This window comes from Jaculus jaculus, chromosome 15 (assembly GCF_020740685.1).
Source record: "Jaculus jaculus isolate mJacJac1 chromosome 15, mJacJac1.mat.Y.cur, whole genome shotgun sequence".
Taxonomy (NCBI): domain Eukaryota; kingdom Metazoa; phylum Chordata; class Mammalia; order Rodentia; family Dipodidae; genus Jaculus; species Jaculus jaculus.
The window spans coordinates 59,710,223-59,731,178 of NC_059116.1; the positions used below are offsets into that span (position 1 = coordinate 59,710,223).

General features: G+C 38.8%; 1 protein-coding gene and 1 pseudogene across 1 annotated transcript in view; one reads left to right on the forward strand and one right to left on the reverse strand.

The window, feature by feature from the left end:
* Malrd1 (MAM and LDL receptor class A domain containing 1) overlaps positions 1-20,956 on the reverse strand; it is a 771,085-nt gene that overhangs the window by 150,929 nt on the left and 599,200 nt on the right. The gene's annotated exons all lie outside the window — the stretch shown is intronic.
* LOC123455108 lies at positions 977-5,991 on the forward strand (annotated as a pseudogene).

The window sequence follows — 20,956 nt, forward strand, 5'->3', positions numbered from 1 at the left end:
AAAAAGTCTCAACCATAATTGCATTCATATTACAAGCAAAAGAAGGTAATTGACCTGAGTTTTAGACTGTGTGATTTCATGGCAGGGCATTCTAGAAAAGGCCACACTATAAAGACAGTAGTATGGAGAGATAGGTGAGATATAAGAGGTGGAGTGAGAAGGAATGAAGAGATAGTTGTGAGAGATTTTTACCAATGAGAAAATATTCTGTATGGTATTAAAATGGAATCATACACTTTCAAAATCTATTTCATTGTCAGCACAGCCAGAGTGAACCTAAATGGAAACTATAAACTTTATGTGATAAATAGTTGTCAGTGTAGACTTATTTTATTGACTATAGAAATGTACCACTCTGGCCATGATATTGACCTTTGAGGAATCAATGCTTATATGATGCAGGACAGTAAGGGCATAGCAGATTGCTATGCTCTCTACTTGATTTTCTTGTGATCCATAAATTTCCGTAGTCCATAAGAAATATATGTATATGCATGTGTATATATCCATACACATATTGTACATGTATTGAAGTCTAGATAAGTGTCAAAATTGCCCCTGAGCTTGTGTATTAGTACCAGTATCTCCTAGAACTTAATTTGCAGCCTGTTACACATATGCCATGCTTCTCTCTTGGAATATCTATGTTCTGAGTTTCTTTCATTTCCCTTTTGAAATGCAGAGATACAACAATTAAAATAGACTACAATGTGGCAAACACAATATTCTTTGGTCAAGCACTTTGTTCCATTTTTAGTATATTTTACAGGGTCTCATGTAGTCTAGGCTGGACTCAAACTGGTTAAGTAACAAGAATGACTTGAACTTCTGATCCTTCTGAATCCACCTTTCAAATTTTGGGAGTAGAGGTATGAGCACCCACCTTGATTTGCTTATTTTGTTCCATTCCTTACACTGTTTAGTAAACTGCTTGGTCAGATTAACTCAATCAATGTCATTGAGATGCAAGGACAACATGTGCAGAAGAGAAATCAAGGAAGGTCAGTCATACATTTCCTGGAAGTATGTGTTATTCACCATTACATGAGATGACTACTTTTCTAAGAGTATAGGAAGCTTATTAGTGACAAATTGAAGTTTGTATCAGGAAAACAAAGCAGAACCGTCTATCTGGGGAGCATTCTTGTTCCCCACAAAGGGCAGTTAAACAGAGGTCTGCTGAAGGGCACTGAAGAAAGATAGATGGAATGCAAAAATGTTAGCGATTGTGGTAGAGTGAAAAGAAAGATACTCCAGAAACTGTTGATTCATTTAGGCATGTGAATGGGCACATTGTGTATCATCATTTCTCAAGCTATATCCAAGATATATCATGTATTCTTGATGTTGGGGTCAGGAAGAAGAAAATTAATCCTCCAAACAACATGTATTAACATATATTCTTTTTTTTTTTTTTTTTTTTTTTGGTTTTTCAAGGTAAGGTCTCACTCTAGCCCAAGCTGACCTGGAATTCACTATGGAGTCTCAGGGTGGCCTCGAACTCATGGCGATCCTCCTACCTCTGCCTCCCGAGTGCTGGGATTAAAGGCGTGCGCCACCACGCCCGGCTCAACATATATTCTTGAATGAGATGTTTTGCAAAAGTAGGATCATGGGATGAAGAGATGGCTTAGCAGTTAAGTTGCTTGCCTGTGATGCCTAAGAACTCATATTCAAATCTCCAGGTCACACCTAGCCAGAGGCATAGTGATGCAAGTGCACAAAGTCACATATATGCCACAAAAAGGCACATGCTCCTGGAATTCACTTGAAGCAGGCTGAACATCCTGCCATGCCAATTCTCTCTCAATCTCTCTCTCTCTCTCTCTCTCTCTCTCTCAAAAGAAAAAAAAAAAAAGGAAGATCACTTTTTTTCTAACCTATATTGCTAGGATCTTTGTCAAATATCAAATATCAAGTAGCTGTAGTTGCTTAACCCAAAGTCTGGGTCCTTGATTCTATTCTATTTATCTATACTCTTGTTTTATGCCAGTACTATGCTGTTTTTATTACTATGGCTTTGGAATAGAGCGTTAGATAAGGTATGGTGATGGCTCCAGAGGTATTTCTTTTGCTGAGGATATGCTTGGATATCCGAGGCCTTTTGCCTTTCCATATGAACTTTGAGATCACTTTTACTACCTCTGTGAAGAAAAATGTTGGGATTTTAATTAGAATTGCATTAAATCTGTATATTGCTTTTGATAGGATTGCCATCTTCACAATGTTAATTCTGCTTATCCAGGAGCATGGGAAGTCTTTCCATTTTATCAAGTCCTCCTCAATTTCTTTTTTGAGTTTTTTTATATTTTCATTGTATAGATCTTTCACTTCTTTGGTTAATGTTATTCCAAGGGTTTTTTTTTTGTTGTTGTTGTTGTTGCTATTGAAAATAGGACCATGTCCCTTATTTCTTTTTCTGAGAGTCTTGATAGCCACACCTAGCACCTTAAGCTCCTACCCTGAAGTTATATAACATCAGATTGATTGATACATCTAATAATACCCAGCTAACTCGAAAATACAATCACTAAATAATCCAACATGCAAAAATATATACATCATAACACAAGAAACACCAAAAATCAAGACAATATAAATCCACCAAAAAGTATTAATGCATCAGAAATGACCTCCACTGAGAACAAGTTAGAGGAAATGCGTGAGAAAGATTTCAAAAGAATGATTATAAATATGTTCAAAGAAGTCAAAGAAGAGATCTAAGGATTAAAAGAAGACACAGGATGCCAATTTAATGAAATAAAGAGGTCAATACTTGACATAAGTAATGAAATAGAAATAATAAAGTAAAACCAGTTAGAATTACTAGTAATAAAGAACACAGTTGATGAAATAAAAAAAAAAAACTCTGTAAAAATGTCACCAGTAGAATGGATGAAGGAGAGGACAGAATATCTAAGCTAGAAGACCAGGTGGCAGATCTAATACAGTCCAACAAAGAGAAAGACAAACTAATAGAAAAGTATGAGTGGGAATTTCAAGATATTCAGGATGCTATGAAAACATCAAACCTAAGAATTCAGGGCATAGTAGAAGGAGAAGAATTTCACTCCAAAGGCATAGTAGGCATCTTCATCAAATCCTAGAAGAAAATTTCCCCCAAATTAGGAAAGAGGTGCCAATGCAGACACAGGAATTCTTTAGAACACCAGCCAGACAAAACCTGGGAAGAACCTCTCCTCACCATATTATAATCAAACTACCAAACACACAAACAAAAGACAAAATATTGAAAGCAGTTAGAGAGAAAAATCAAGTTGCCTACAAAGGCAATCCTATCAGGATTACAGCAGATTACTCAACACAAACTTTAAAAGCCAGCAGGGCATGGAGTGATGTATTCCAAGTTTTGATAGAAAACAACTGTTAACCAAGGTTAATTTATGCTGCAAAGCTATCCATTCTAATAGATGGAGAAATTAGGACATTCTATGACAAAAGCAGGCTAAAGGAGTATTTGAAGACAAATCCAGCTCTACAGAAACTACTTGAAAGAATCCTCTGTGCAGAAGAAAAAGTAAAGCACACATATAAGGAACCAGGAAAAAACAAACAATATTCAAATACTAGTTAACACAAGAGAGCAAAGGTAAAACTGGAATAACTACAAAAAAATGGTGAAAATGAATACACACCTTTCAACAATATCTCTTAGTCTCAACAGCCTCAAGGCCCAACCAAAACACATATGTTTGCAGACTAGGATAAAAAGCAGGATCCTTCAATTTGTTGCCTCCAAGAAACCCCCCTTTCTAGAGAGGGTGGACACTATCTGAGGGTGAAAGGTTGGAAAATGGTGTTTCAAGCAAATGGACCTAGAAAACAAGCAGGGGTTACTATCCTAATATCTGACAAGATAGACTTCAGGCCAATATTAGTTCAAAGAGATAATGAAGGTCAGTTTGTATTGATTAAAGGCACATTTCAACAGGAGGGCATTACAATCCTAACCATCAATGCACCTAACATGGGGGCCCCAAATTCATCAAATGCTATTAGAACTAAGGTCACAGATAACACCAAACACAGTGGTAGTAGGTGACTTCAACACCCACTCTCAGCATTTGACAGGTCATCCCAGGAAAAAATAAATAGAGAGGCATCTGTACTAAATGAGGTCATAGAAGGAATGGACCTAACAGCTATATACAGGACATTTCATCCAAATGCTGCAGAATATACATTCTTTTTAGCAGCACATGGACATTCCCTAAAATAGACCATATATCAGGACACAAAGCAAATCTTAACAAATAAAGGAAAATTGAAATAATTCCTTGCATTCTATCTGACCACAATGGAATCAAACTACAAATCAACAGCAAGAAAAGCTATAGAACATACACAAAATCATGGAAACTGAACAACACACTACTAAATGATGAATTGGTCAATGGAGAAATCAAGAAGGAATTCAAAAATTTATAGTCAAATGATGAGAACACAACATACCAAAACCTCTTGGACACATTGCAGGCAGTCCTAAGAGGTAAATTTATAGCTTTGCATGCCTATATTAAGAAGTTAGAAAGGTCACAAGTAAACAACCCAATGCTTCACTTTAAAGCCTTGGAAAAAAAAGAACAAGGCAAACAAAAAAATCAGTAGATGGGATTAACTAATAACAATTAGGGCATTAATTAATGAAATAGAAACAAACAAACAAAAAATCCAAAGAATCAATGAAACAGAGTTGGTTCTTTGAAAGGATAAACAAGATTGATAAACCCTTAGCAAATATGTCCAAAAGAGAGAGAGAAGAGACACAAATTAATAAAATTAGCAATGAAAAAGGGAAGATCACAACAGATAGCAGAGAAACTCAAAAAATCATAGGGACATACAATAAAAGCATATACTCCACATAGTATGAAAATTTGAAACAAATGCATGATTTCCTTGATTTATATGACCTACCTAAATTAAATCAAGATGAGATTAATCACTTGAATAGACCTATAACAAACATGGAGATCTGAGCAGTTACCAAACATCTCCCAACTAAAAAAAGCCCAGGCCCAGATGGATTCACTGTTGAATTTTACCAGACCTTCAGGGTAGAACTAACACCATTGCTTCTTAAGCTTTTCCATAAAATGGAAAAAGAAGGAATCATACCAAACTCCTTCTATGAAGCTGGCTTCACCCTGATACCAAAACCAGGCAAAGATAAAACAAAAAGAAAATTACAGACCAATCTCCCTCATGAACATAGATGCAAAAATTCTCAACAAAATATTTGCAACCAGAATACAAGAATATATCAGAAAGATCATTCACTGTGACCCAAGTAGGCTTTATCCCAGAGATGCAGGGATAGTTCAACATATGCAAATCAATAAATGTAATTCATTATATAATTGGACTTAAGGACAAAAATCACATGATCATCTCATTAGATTCAGAGAAAGCATTTGAGAAAGTCCAACATCCCTTCATGATAAAAGTTCTACAGAGGTGTGAGATGAACGGAGCAGGAGACAAGAGCAGATGCTGGAGTTGGGATCTGACAAGATGGCCAGGATGCCCCCTTGATCATTAAGGAAACCCAGTGTTTGCTAGCACAACCCATTCCTGACATCAAAGCAAAACCAGATGAAAGCAACACCCGTTATTTTCATGTGATCATTGCTGGTTCCCAGTATTCCCCCTTTGAGGGAGGGACTTTTAAACTTGAATTATTCCTTCCAGAAGAATAGCAATGGCAGCACCTAAAGTACATTTCATGACCAAAATTTATCATCCTAATGTAGACAAGTTGGGAAGAATATGTTAAGATATTTTGAAAGATAATTGATCCTGAGCACTGCAGATCTGCACAGTTCTGCTATCGACCCAGGCTTTGTTAAGTGCTCCTAATCCAGATGATCCATTAGCAATTGATGTAGTAGAGCAGTGGAAGACCAACGAAGCCCAAGCCATATAAAAGCAAGAGCATGGACTAGGCTATGTGCCATGAACAATATTTAAATTGATCTGATCATCAAGTGTGCATCACTTCTCCTGTTCTGCCAAGACTTCCTCCTTTTTTTTATTTTGTTTGCATTTAGTGGACACAGTCGTAGAAACATTACAGAATAAAGCCCAGGCATCTTCAGTCCTTTGGTGATTAAATGCACATTAACAAATCTATGTCTTGTCATGATTCACTGTGGTAAAGCATGAGCAGAGTCTAGAAGTATCATCTCGATTGCTATGAAACATGTAAAAGCCATGGCTCCCTGCTTTTGTTTGTTTCTCCCATCATGGTTTAAGTAAAAAGTACTGTGAATGAAGGTAGTCATCAGGGATAGCTGTAGGGATATGGGTGTTTGTATTTTATTTTTTTAGGGGGAAAGTAGTTTTAATTTTATGGACTTCTTCCCTTCTCCCACTTTTATGGGGATCTAATTGCATTGGTTAAAAGCAGCTGACCAGTTCTTTAGAATATGCTCTCTAGCCAAGTCTAACTTTATTTAGACACTGTAGATGGACAAGCTTGAGCAAACAGAAATGGGAACATTAAACAAATACAACAGTCCTCACTAATAACATTGTGACTTTGCTGTCAAGTGTAGATTTCCCCCTTGAAAGAAAAAAGCATAAAGGCAACAAAAACACAGATTAAACACTGGGACCTTATGAAATTACAAAGATTTTGTACTGCAAATGACACTATGAATAAAGCAGAGAGGCAACCTACAGAATGGGAAAAAATCTTCGCCAGCTATATATCTGATAGAGGATTAATATCTAGGCTATACAAAAATCCCAAAAAGATAAATAATAAGAAATTAAACAAGCCAATTAAAAAATGGGCTATGGATCTAAACAGAGAGTTCTCAAAAGAAAAAATATGGATGGAGTATAAGCATCTAAAAAAAATGTTCTACATCCCTAGTCATCAGGGAAATGCAGATTAAAACTACATTGAGATTCTATCTCACTCCTGTCAGATTGGCTACCATCATGAAAACAAGTGATCATAAATGCTGGTGGGATGTGGAAAACAGGAACCCTTCTACACTGTTGGTGGGAATGCAATCTGGCCCAGCCATTGTGGAAATCAGTGTAGAGGTTCCTAAAACAGCTAAAAATTGATCTACCATATGACCCAGCTATAACACTACTAGGCATATATCCTAAGGACTCATCTCATTTCTTCAGAAGTATGTGCTCAACCATGTTTATTGCTGCTCAGTTCATAATAGCTGGGAAATGGAACCAGCCTAGATGTCCCTCAACTGATGAGTGGATAATGAAGTTGTGGCACATTTATACAATGGAGTTCTACTCAGCAGTAAAGAAAAATGAAGTTATGAAATTTGCAGAAAAATGGATGGACCTGGAAAGGATTATACTAAGTTAGGTAAGCCAGGCCCAGAAAGCCAAACACCTCCTGTTCTCTCTTATACATGGATTCTAGCTACAGATGATTGGGCTTCTGTGTAAGAAGGAAAAAATTCAGTAGCAGAGGCCAGTAAACTAAAAAAGAGATATAAATGGGAGAGAAAGGAAGGGAGGAGGATACTTAATAGGATGGTATTGTAGATATGCAAGTAGAAGAATAGGTTAATGGGGGTGAAAATGCCCAAAGTGAGGTTAGAAGAAGAGATTGAGTAAAAGAAAGGTGGAAGGAGGGATAATAAAAATCTAAGATGATATAAATAAATCATATGGAATCATCCGGTTTTGGACAATGGGACACTCAGGTGATGTAGATCATTGCTAGAAAATTTTCAGTGCCAGGGATGGGATACCTTTCAGTGAGTTGTTGGCCAGGGAGGTCCCTGATCCCCCCTCAAAACATTATAGGCCATTGTTGAGGCCCTTGGTTTCCCACCAGGAATAGATGGTAAGACCCTATTGCTGAACACTCCACATACTTGGGCTGCAAGGCCACTGAGAAATCCTGTTGAAACTGAGCTGATAACTTTCTCCATGTAGACCAGCTGACAGAAAGCTGGAAGAAGCCATTCTACGTGCAGTTCAATGGGAGAAAGAGATACCACCAGTGAAGATACTCAATAGTGTACCCTGCAAGACTTATAATTGCCCAGCCAGGCCAAATGAGCCAACAGGTGCAATAGTGGCACATCTATCATGATGGAAACCAACTGCCTTCCAACTGGACTTGAGTCCTGCTCCATGGGAGGGAATACAGCCCTGATACTGAAAACTTAAAACAGGGGTAGTCAATATGGAGACTCCTAAAAACAGCTGACTATAGTTACCAACAGACCCAGTTATTCCCTTACCGGCAATGTAACTTAAAACCTGTAAGCCTCAGTCCAGATAGATTTGATCAACCATGTTTATTGCAGCTCAATTTGTAATAGTTAAGAGCTGGAATCAACCCAGTTGTCCATCACTAGAAGAATACATAAGTAAGATGTGGTATATCTACACAATGGAATTCTACACTGCAGTCACAAAAATTGAAACAATGAACTTTGAAGCAAAATGGTTGAACATGGAACAAATCCTTCTCAGTGAACTTACCCAATCACAGAAAGATAATCACTGCATACTCTCACTCATCTATAGCGTCTAATCTGAATCTACCCAAGATGCTGACATATCCAGAAATCATCGTGAGGTCTAGAAAATAGGGTGGGTTGGGAGGGAGGGGAAGGCAAAGGAGGGGTTGAGGGACAAAATCTAGACCCAAATGGCAATGGTACCATAAAATTCTACATCCTAAAAGGCAGACCAAATGACTGAACCTTCACCAGGCCCTTAGTGGGAACCTGAGTCACAAGGCACTGGAGGGGGCACAATAAAAACTGACCTTAATCTTCCACAGCTTCAATCACTCTCTCTCTTCTCTCTAACTCGTTTATATTAGTTATCTTTTCCTTCTTTCTCCTAGTGGGCACTGACCTGTATCACCCAGTACCAGCAGGTGGCTATCATCCACAATGAACTTTTGATCAGAGACCTACAAGGTTTCCTAAAAGAAAGACAAATTTCTGTCTGAGTACTTGATGACCCACCAAAGGTTAGTGGTAAGACCCTGCTGCTGAAGACACCATATGCAGTTGACGTGTAAAATGGAATGGCATGGCTGAAAGAGAGTCAGTCCCCAGACAGTCAGCGTGTCTAGTGCCAGAAGGTGCTACATGGGCTACTGGGGGGAAATGACCAATATCTGTCCAAGCAACTCATGGTCTAACCTATTTAGCAGCAAATAACCTGTTGTGATGCTCATACAAGTACAGTAGTGGTGCACAGCCATGGTGGGAACTGCTCTTGATTTGGCTAACTGATTCACTCAGTGGAGTGGGAACCATAACTGCAGCTGGAAAACAAGTCAGAACCATACCCAAACATGAGCCCATTCTCCATTATCAATCTACCACCAATCATGGGCTACAACAGGGCCTAGACCTATTAAATTCTCTATAAAATAAATAAGGGTTATTCCACTTATCTGGTGCTAACTTTACTCTCCATTGGAGAATTTGTTTCTCTTTTTCACATAGACACAGATCCTAAGGAGAGAACCACCCCATCACACCTCAAAAGGGCCCCAGGTGAAACTAAGAACAACTGGCAAAACAAGCAAAGGTGCTATTTTCTTGGTGAACCTGGTACCAGTACAAGGGTGAAGGAGATCAACACAGAGGACAATCAACTCCTACCAAATCAGATATCCAGAGACACAGAGGCTCCCAAGACCTCATCACTGAAGCAGAACCAAAATGAACCCAACATGGCTCAGGGAAATTTTGAAGAAGAGGGGGCAGAAAGAATTTCAGAGCCACATGTTGGTTCATGATATACAAAGACATTTCCTCCTACCCATAAATGTGGCTACCTCCACAATGCAAGACCCATATACCTCAACAAGGAGGGGCCAGGGGGAAGGGTTAGGACATGGATGAGCCTAACAATGGTACCAACTTGACTGTATTCACTGAGTACAAAACTAATTAATAAAAAATAAATTAATTAAAATTTTAAAAAAGAACCTGCCTAGAAACTGAGTCCTAGGTATCATACCAACATGAGACAGACCTAGAAGGACACAGGCCCACTCCAGGTGGACACTCTCATTGCCCTGTGGACTCTTCAGTTACTTAGAAACATATGTTCAAACAAGGCCAGGGCAGAGAACCTTGTAAAGGTTGGCTCTTGTCAAGATGTGTCACTGTTCTTCATGGCCACCCACTCCTTGTTTCTTGGCTGTGAGGTATCTCCTGAGGGCAGCAGTGGCTAGGCTTTTCATGAAGACATGCAGTTGAAGAGTTGAAGAGACTGCCAAAAATTAATTCTGCATTTCACAGAAAAGTAAAATCATGTTCCCAACGCAATGGAATAATGTCTGACTGAGGTGATAGATCTGCCTCATCCTATCATTACATGCTTTATACATGTATGAAAATGTCACTGTGCTCTATACATATATACTGTTACTATGTGTCAATTGAAATGTATTTTAAAAGGATAATTTCAGATGAGTTGTTGTCAGAAATTATCACATTATGATGCTCATCATTAAATTGTAACAAGTTTACTCTTTGTGTTTTAGAGCTGATTCAGGACTGTGCTCTGTTAATTTCCCTCCTTGTATTCTAGCGAAAATACTTTTGTCACTAGACAGAGGGTGTAAATTCATTGATATTATCTGAAAATCATATATGAGGTGCTATTCTCTTGTCTATTGAACATGAACTATGTCAAACACAGGCAACCACATGTTTTAGCAGGAAACAGGTGACAAGATGTTGCTGTAGTACTTGGGTCATTTTTGTGTTAGTTTTGAGAAAAGATATTGTGTAGCAACAAAAGAATCTCATAAAATCAGTGATATAGTCCCATCAAGAAAGTGTAATGGCACTAATACAATAATGTCTTTACAAAGCCTTTGCAAAATTTGAGCCTTGATTTTACTTAGAATCTTCAAATTCCAAGTTCTACCATGGAAAAATTTTCCCCTTTGTTTAAAAATGAACAATCATCTCAAAACCAAGGCAGAGTTAGTAGCACATGTTCAATAAATACTTCTTATTTTGATGAATAATTGATCAGTGGCTTAAATATTAATTTTGCTGCTCTTGATAAGTGATGTGGAGTTAGCCAGAAAAAACAAACTATAGAATTCATGGACTAATTGATCATTTCATTGATTAAAAAACTACAATAGTAAATCATAGATCAGCAAACTTTAGAATCCAGGAAACTATTTTAATAAGATAACTTCCTTAATGCACTTAAAGATAAAACTATACCTCATCAACTGGAGTAATCATATATTATATATGGGTGACATAGATTTTGATAATTATTCCAGTTTTATGGGATTTTTCCATAAAGGGTATTTGCAATGAGCATAATATAAAATGTTTACTTTTTAAAATATAACAGTTTTGTTGCTTAATAGGTATTGGAAAGGAGGAAAGGAAATATTTCACAAATGAGAAACATATTTAGGGCAAGAGCTTTAGGAACTGACATTGTCTCTGGCTTCAACCTTTCCAGTGATCAAATCCCACTCAGCACTTCCTACTGTACTTTGTGCTCTGCTGACGGTTCTGTTTCCAATAGTATGACTTTGTTCTGATAAGAATGTCAAGTTTCATTGTTCATGAGTGTCTAGACAGTAGTGAAAATACATTTCTTATATAAAAGAAATCATTTCATGGTGAAATTTAATAAAACATTCTTATAAATTTGACGGAAGTTCAGTGAAATCTTTTGGTGCCCAAGGATGATCTGATGGGATTTCACTTATATTATTAATATGATTAATAATTTCAGTTAAAGAAAAATTGATTATTTTGAAAGGATAATGATATGCATATGAAACTTCGATTTCAAAGAGCAAAAATAAAGCTCTTTTCATACTTGGTGATATAGTTGGTATAAAATCTCATTATAAGATATAGTACATTATTTACCAATTATTGATCAACTTGGAACGATTACATTAAAAACATTTGGAAACATCACAAAAACCTATGTGGGAGCAAAGGTTATACTTGTGTTTCATAAGGCATGAGAATTCTTGGTTTGAACTTGTTTTGAATTTTGATTATGTTTTATTTTCAAAAGGCTATTCATACAAATGCAAGTGTTAACTTCTTGTTGAAGATTGGTCATATCTCATGTGAAAGTAGAAGAAATTAATGTTTATATTATTTAATTTTCACAAATCTAACAGCTTACATACTTCTGGAAAGATAGACTTGTGCCTCTGAATGGGCACTTGTAGAAATGTGTACAGAGTGGGTGGAGAGTATGAGGAAGCAGATTGTCTGGTCTGCAAAAGTCAAAAATCCAACAGAAGAAACAAAAGTTCAGGAAAGAGAAAAGTTTCTGTAACTAATGTGTATATGTACATTTGTATGTGCAAATGCGTGTATGTTGGCATACCCACATATCACATGTACTTGACACTTCAAACCTAGTCACTAGAGACAGTTTATAGTAGAAAGTATGGCAATGGGTGATGAGTGTTGGAAGCCAGGAAAACACCAGACTGTGATGGAGGAGTGATCGCCCTATTACCAGACTTTTTCATCCCTTTAATGTTTTAGGAGAATGAATACAGAGGAACAAATTTGAAATAAAACCAAGCACTAAAGAAAAAGAACATATTAAAAGGCCCCCAGAGAAGATTTTTACTTAACATAAATATCTGACACCATTAGAAAAGATTTCTTTCTGACCAAAGAAAGTAATTCTACTGCACATGACTTAAGTTGCACACATGACAAATTTCTTATCTTCAAAAACCCAAACTAACCTAAAACTTATGTGGATGTAGAAAAATACATAAAAATATGAAATGATATGGTGGGTTGTTCATTCTTTCTTTCCTGTCATGAGACTTGGATCCAGAGAAACTCCAGGGATTACAGATGCATTTCTGCTTTATCACTTCCAGATGATACTGATTATAGTTCCTGGTCTGGCATATGTTATAATATGGCTTTTATTACAAGAAAGGTTGAACCAAGTTATGTATTTGTAATGATTCAATGCTATTGTTCCTTGATACTCTGTATTTACTGCAACTTAGTTAACACCTGAAAGATTCCCCCACTCCTAAAATTCCAACTTCTAAATTTAAGCCAATTGTATCAAATATCCTACTCTTTAATTTAGGCTTCACCTTTCTCAGATGAAGAGCTCTGCTCCAAAATGGTTCTTGCAGGTTTTCCAGGGTCAAGTCTACGGTTGTTAGTGACACTATGGTCTGACATCTGGCTCAGTCTCACCTATGCTCATGCTTCTCCCATAAAGCTCATAAAGCTCAAGTTGCAGAGTGAGTCAGAATCTTTAAGAGGACAAGACAAGGTTTATGCTTTTGGCTGAACAGTGTAGAGACAGAAAAGAGAATGCCATCACTAGTCCAGGGTGGAAACGCTTTTACTGACAATTTTTTCAAACAAGTGTTTCAGAACCAATCAATGATTTTTCTCTGGGTATATAAGGTGTTAGAATGATAAGTAAGAAGCTACATCTTTAGTATATGCCGTAAAAAACAATTATGTATGCATAGTAGTCAACTTCCCATGCATTTTAAGAACACTAGTTTTAAGAACCTGTCTTAGGAAGGGCAAAAGAGCCAAGAACATTCTGATGGTCTATCAGACTCCTTTTCTCTGGTTCCATGTCTCAAGCACAGCTACAGTCCAACTACAGAGAACCAATTCCCGTGGCTCCATAAGTACTAGCTGACAGAGCACAGGCCCAAAGACTGTCTGTAATAGTAACTTGAAGAATATGAACAAGTAGCTTAATATAAATTGTGAAGTGTTGTATGTATTTGTGTTCTAATTTTAACAACTCACACATTTGAGGCTTATTTTTCCTTGCTAATAGAAATAATTATAAGTGCTTTCCATGTCAAGTTGTGTTGGGTTATCTTGTTCCACCAAACAATCCCAGACATTGCTGATTACATGGTGTGATGGTTTCATTCACGTGTCCCCCATAAACTTATGTCTTCTGAATGCTAGGTCCTCAGATGGTGACAATTTGGGAACTGGAACTTGCTTGAGATAATGTATTGTTGGGGCTGGCTTACGGGTGTTATCGCCAGTTTCTCCTTGCCAGTGTTTGGCTTACTCTCCTGTTGCTGTTATCCACCTGATGTTGGCCATGAGATGACGTCCACCCTCTGTTCATGCCACTGTTTCCCTCTGCTGTCATGGAGCTTCCCCTCGAGTCTGTAAACAAAAATAAACCCTGTCCTTCTGCAAGCTGCTGTTGGCTGACTGTTTTCAGTCAGCAACAGGAAACTGACTGCAACATATTGGCTCTGACAAGAAGATACAGGTAAAGCAGAGACACAGGCAGTCTCTGGGATTACATCAACCCATGCTCACAAGTTCCAATGCTACTGAAAGACTTGTCTGTTCTGAGCAGCAGGCGAGACTCAGCTGCAGGTCTGCCACTTCCGGACACCTTCCCACAAAAACCTAGTTGTTTCTTTTATCTCATATTTTCTATTTTGACCAAGTATATTTTAGTGAAAAAATGAACACTTATATGCATATAATGTCACTTTTTCTGAGCCAAGAAAGTTTATTTATTTTTCTTTTCCATTTCCAACTATTTCAACAAATAAAAACTAATCTTTTCTAGGTAAAATGGACATACATGCCAATAAGCTGTTACTGGGGAAAAAAAAAAGACAAGCCATTTTATTAAGCCATTTGTTTTTCAGTTTGTAAAAATAAATCCATAAAGTATTTCTTTAAGCTTTGTCATGTTTTTATGATATTTCTTGGTCAATAAACATGCATTTTGCACAGTATAGATGGTTTTCCAGCACATACAGTGTATGTTTCAGGGAATGAGAAAATCATAGTAAGAGTAGACTCCATTAGCTCAAGAGAACACAACAAAGCCAGAGTCACGCTGGTTGCAAGCGGCCCAAACCTTTCCTACATACTCAGCCTAATAAGACTTTGGGTGATGAGTTGGCCTGGGTGAACACAGAAGCCAGGAAGGCTATGATAATTTTTTAAAGTAGCAGGCTTGTTAGGAATTCATTACTTCTACATTATAGAGAAATTACTGAGTTGCTATTCTGTGCTTTACCTTATAAATACATATTTCACATAGTAGTACATGTAGTTATGCACTCCATGCTTATACACAATCTCTATCTATCTATCATCTATCTATATATTTTATGTGGTCAGTACTTGGCTGCATGGAAACATTACCCTTTAAGATAAAGATAGATTTGGGATGGTGGTTTGTCTTTCATCTCTGGGTTCAGTCTGAAGCGCTTGTCACATCCAGGTGATGGGGCACAGCTGGCACAGAGAGAGTAGCTTCTTTGTGGCTGTCGTCTTGATTACTTACCCTCACTGTGACTAAATCACCTCCAGCTTATACTCAGCAGGAAGTCAAGAGTGGCCCCTGCTATCACGGATATGTCTGCCCCAGGGTGATCAATGAGAGGCCTGAGTGGAATGAACTCGGGCTCCCTTGAGCCAAGGTGGTATTAGCTTTTAATGCCATTTTCTGATCTTTGTGTTCCTGCCTTTCAGATCTAATATTCCATTAGAAATAAATTAATCCCATGAGAAACAAAGTAGAATTATCCATCCTCTAAAAAAGCACAAGAGCTTCATGATCCACAATAATAGATTGGAAGCCTTAACAATATTCCATAGTCCAGCAAGTGAGTTAGAGCTGCCTGGCCATCATTTGAGGCACCCACACTGTTCACTGTAAGATGGCCACCTCACCAGTCACCATGTGGACCAAAACCACATACCCCACATTAAAATATGCTGATGCCGGGCATGGTGGCGCATGCCTTTAATCCCAGCACTCGGGAGGCAGAGGTAGGAGGATTGCTGTGAGTTCGAGGCCACCCTGAGACTACATAGTGAATTCCAGGTCATCCAGAGCCAGAGTGAGACCCTACCTTGAAAAAAAAAAAGCACAAACATAATGCTTAAAGTAATTTTATATATAAATGCTATAACATCCAGTGGATATCAGCTTTATACTGACTTGAAATTTGTCTTGCATGTTTATCAACCAATCTTAATATAGCAAAAGAAAAACATGAGATAAGAAACTAAAATATCACACAACACATATTAAAAACTGAAAATTTAAGGCTAAGGGATTCCTAGGCCCTCTGTTAACTTGATTCTTCCAGACCACCCCTGAATGCCACTGGGACTTCCTAAGCCTCTTGAATTAAGAATGTAGACATGAGCTGGAGAGATGGCTTAGCGGTTAAGCTCTTGCCTGTGAAGCCTAAGGACACCAGTTCGAGGCTCAGTTCCCCAGGTCCCACGTTAGCCAGATGCACAAGGGGGCGCACGCGTCTGGAGTTCGTTTGCAGAGGCTGGAAGCCCTGGCACACCCATTCTCTCTCTCTCCCTCTATCTGTCTTTCTCTCTGTGTCTGTCACTCTCAAATAAATAAATAAATAAATTAATTAATTAATTAAAAAAAAAAGAATGTAGACATGATCCCTGACAGTACATTAGAGAAGCCTCCATCAAAACACTGCTTCATTCTTAGTAGGAAGAATTTTAAGAGATGATCCCCATGCCTCTGAGTCCATGAAGCTAGTTTTCCCTCAAACTGTCTCTAATCTTTCTTTTCTTTAAAAAAATTATTGATTTATTTATTTGAGAGTAAGAAAGGCAGAGAGAGAATGGGCATGCCAGGGCCTTCAGCTACTGCAAATAAATTCCACATACATGTACCACCTTATGCAGCTGGCTTATGTGGGTCCTGGGGAATCAAACCTAGGTCCTTTGGCATTGCAGGTAAGCACCGTAATAACTAAGCTATATCTCCAGCCTCTCTGTTCATTTTTATATAAGCAAAGACACTTAATTTCAGAGTCTCGCAACTCTCCCACATCCTTCTCTATCACTTCCCTGCCACCTGGCTATGAGTAAGGAAGACCACCGTCTACAAACCCACACCTCCAAACCACCTAAGGTTCTCATCTCCCCTCACTGGACAGTTCTCCAGGAGGGCAAACAACTCTCCAGAGGCTATTTTCTCTCTCACACTTCTACCCTTTTTCTTTGAAAGCCCATGTGTCCTCTGTCTCTGGCTGTACAGCATCTATCCCTTTGTCTGTCTGTCTATCTGGGCCTCCCTTCTGCTTTCCTCCCTACACACACCTCTTTATCCTTCTGTCGCTCTCCCCCTGCATTCTGTCTAATTCTCTCTCTTTTCTCTCCCTCACTACCTCTTGGCTTTAATGGCCCCTCCTGCCACTTTTCCACCTTCTCCCAGCTGTACCACAGGCCACCATGTGCACAAACCTAAATTTAAGCATGCTCCCCTGCTGATCCTCCCCATGCTGCAGCTTCTGAGCTACCAGATTCCTATGCTATTCTACAAGCCCTGCCTATAGACAGAATAGCAATGGTAGGAGAGGCTTAACCTATCATCTACTAAATTCCCCTTATGAGAAACCATATCCAGATGTCTACATGATTTTTCCATAATTACACAATTGCTCACTGACACAGTCATGATTTAGATTCAAGTCTACACAATTTTGAGCAGTTGTCTTCTTTTTATCATTCAGTTTATCCACACAAAGAATCAAAAAAATCCATACTCTCCCTCTCATCTACTGGTAAGGAACTGGAAGCAGTATCTGGCAGGCATGGAGGGGATGTGTAAATGTTGGTGATGCTGGTTTTATTTATTTGTCTATTACTTCAGCTTGTTTGCTTCTCTGTTCATATCATACAGTTTCTGACTTCCTGCTGTAAAGCAGAAAATCCTCCAGGCAGGTAGGAAAGAACCACTGAAGAGAATTGACCAAGATCTTTGCCCTTAAATAATTCACCTTTGTGAGCTTACAACTGACCTGGAATTGTCCATTAGACATGCTATTTGAGTCCAGAGAGAGAGAACAAGAATGTAAGTCTCTTTTGGGTCCTGTGCACTAAGACCAGGTAAGATGCTGGTGTATTTGGGGCCTGTGCACTGCTACCACCTTGCTTGGGGCCTGAGTGCTCAGTGCAGGTGAGGTACAAGAGTGTTTGGGGCAACTGTTGAAATGCTGGCTTGGTTGGGCCTATGAACTCAGACAAGATAGGATTGCCAACATGTTTGGGATCTGGCCTGGGTTGGGTTAGGAAGTGAAAATTACAGGCATGTTTGGGACCCCCACATTGGCAGTTCTAACAACTTTTCCAAGCTTAGAAATAATACATTAGATTGGAATACCCAAACCACCAAGACCGTGGCTGCAGCCTTAGCATCCACATGCCCTTGGAGCTGATTTCACAGTAAGGGCCACCTATGGGATAAGCTGATATGTCATTGTAAGGTGAGCTTGCCCCCCTGTGGGGCCCAGAGGTAGCTACTTCTAGAAAACATGAACATCTCCTCAGTTAAGAGCAACTTGGCTTGGATCATCAGCCCTATGCTCAAAGAATCCCCATGGAGATCACACTCCAAAATTCTTAGGCAGTAAATAACACTACTGCCTGGACCCCAAGCAAGCCAAGCAGGCTAGGGTCACACTGTGACCCACCTGAAGGTGACACATACAGAGAGTGTGCCACTTAGACCCTAGGTCACCTAGCCCAAGCAAGTGAGAAGACAAACTCCCCACACTCCCCCCTTAACCAAAGCTGACCTGGTGATACCCATGGGGTCCCAACCCCCACACTCTCTTATACCCCTCCATTCCACCCCACACCGTCTGTTCTGAAAGATCCCTCTGGCTTCCAGCCTCCTCTTCTGAGTGCACCAAGCAGTGCTACAGGATGCCTCCATGCACTGATGTCCCCATAGTGGCCACCAATATGGTTTGGTTGTAGAGCCTTTCCCTTCTCCTCTCCTCCCTACTCTAACATCTGCCTTCTGGTGCCCTCCCAACACAGAGAGAGCACAGGAATATCTGTCAACCACAGCCAGGGGATACCAGTGAGTCCTCTCCAACATGCTCAGCTGGGGCACAGTGGGAGAACAGGGCAAGTGCTACAGCTCCTGAGTCAGACAGGCAAGGCACGACTGTGGTCAGGGAGGAAGAGATCCCAGACCTCCAACAGCAGCTTCTGTGCCGACAACCACCCCAGAGCTGTTGGCACACTTGCAACCTCCACATCCTGTGCATCTGCAGATACAAAACCATCCCACTCCAAGTTGGTTCAAACCCAAAGGAGAACACTCACTGAAGATACTATATAGGGCACTGTTTTTCTTTCTGCTTAATAAAACAAGAATTTTACCTGAGATTGGCAGACCATGATGCAAAATCCAACCAACCAACCAACCAAACAAACAAAAACCACAAAACAACAAACTGAAAAATCTCCACCAAGATTCTATAGTCCTACAGTGGAAGTCTCCAATGAAAACATAGAGGAGATAACAGAGACAAAATCCCAAAATGAAAGCACAATAAGTTATGTGACAATGACCAAGCAAATAATTTATCTGGAAGCAAATCATAAAAATAAACAATAATCACATGAATGAAATGTAATAGAATCATCTCTTACAGCACACAGGTTTATTCACTAGGTTTAACTGAATTGAGGAAAACCAAAGAGACCTCAAAAGAGGGATAAATGAATTGAAGGTGAGTCAACAAATAAAAGATCTCAATAAGCAGTTGATTAACTCTAACAAAGACATGATTAATTGCAAGAGTGAATTCCAAGGAGTACTATGAAAATCAGTCCACAACCTGAAACTGGAACTTGACAAAGGGTGGATATGATACAGAAAAATGTAACCAAAACAAAAAATGATACAAAGCCTGTAAAGCCTCTGTAGAAAACTTCACTAGCAGAGGTAATCTTATGGAGGACAGAATCTCAGATCTAATGGATGAGAAGAAATTGGGTATCAAAAAACTGATAAAGTCAAAGAAAGATATGAACAGAGTATGAGGGAATTGTGTGATACCCTAAAACAACCAAGTATCTGGATTATCAGAAAGAGAAGACATTTGGGCCAGAGGCATAGAGAACATATTCAACAAATTTACTGAAGAAAACTTTCCTACTTTCTCAAAAGAGAGACCCATCCAGACACATGAAGCTCACAGAACACCAGGCTGGACTAAAGAAAAAACTCTCAAGGCACATCATAGTTAAAAATCTAAGCAATGAAAACAAACACAAAGTATGAAAAACAGCCAGAGAGAAACAACTCAGTACATACAAAGGCAATTTCATCAGAATTACCTATATATATTACACATATAGTGTCAATGGACACCTTGAAAGCCAGAGGCTTTGGAATGGAGCACTTCAAAGTCTAAGAAACTATTGTGTTCAATTGAAACTACTATACCCAGTGAAAGTATCCCTAATAATAGATGGTGAAAGGAAAACATCCTATGATAAAACCAGCTCTACAACTATTTGAACACAAAGCCAAGCTATAGAAAATACTACAGGGAGGGGCTGGAGAGATGGCTTAGTGGTTAAGTGCTTGCCTGTGAAGCCTAGACCCCAGTTTGAGGCTCGATTCTCCAGGACCCATGTTGGCCAGATGCACAAGGGGGCACATGCATCTGGAATTCGTCTGCAGTGGCTGGAAGCCCTGGTGCACCCATTCTCTCTCTCTCTACCTCATTCTCTGTCTGTTGCTCTCAAATTAATAAATAAAAATAAACCAAAAAAAAAAATTAAAAAAAAAAAAAGAAAATACTACAGAGAATAGTCCACACAGAAGAACACAATAACCAAATCTAGAGCAGGCAGTAAAATACACAAAGCCCAAGAGAGCACCAAATCCTATAAAACCTCCAACATGAGAGAGATTGAATCAATTTTTACAGTTATAACCTTGGATTTTAATGGTACTAACACACCCATCAAAAGATACAAGTTAATAAAGCAAAGAGGCAACCTACAGAATGGGAAAAGTCTTTGCCAGCTATACATTTAATAGAGGATTAATATCTAGGACATACAAAGAACTCAAAAAATTAAATAATAAAATATCAAACAACCCAATTAAAAATGGGCTATGG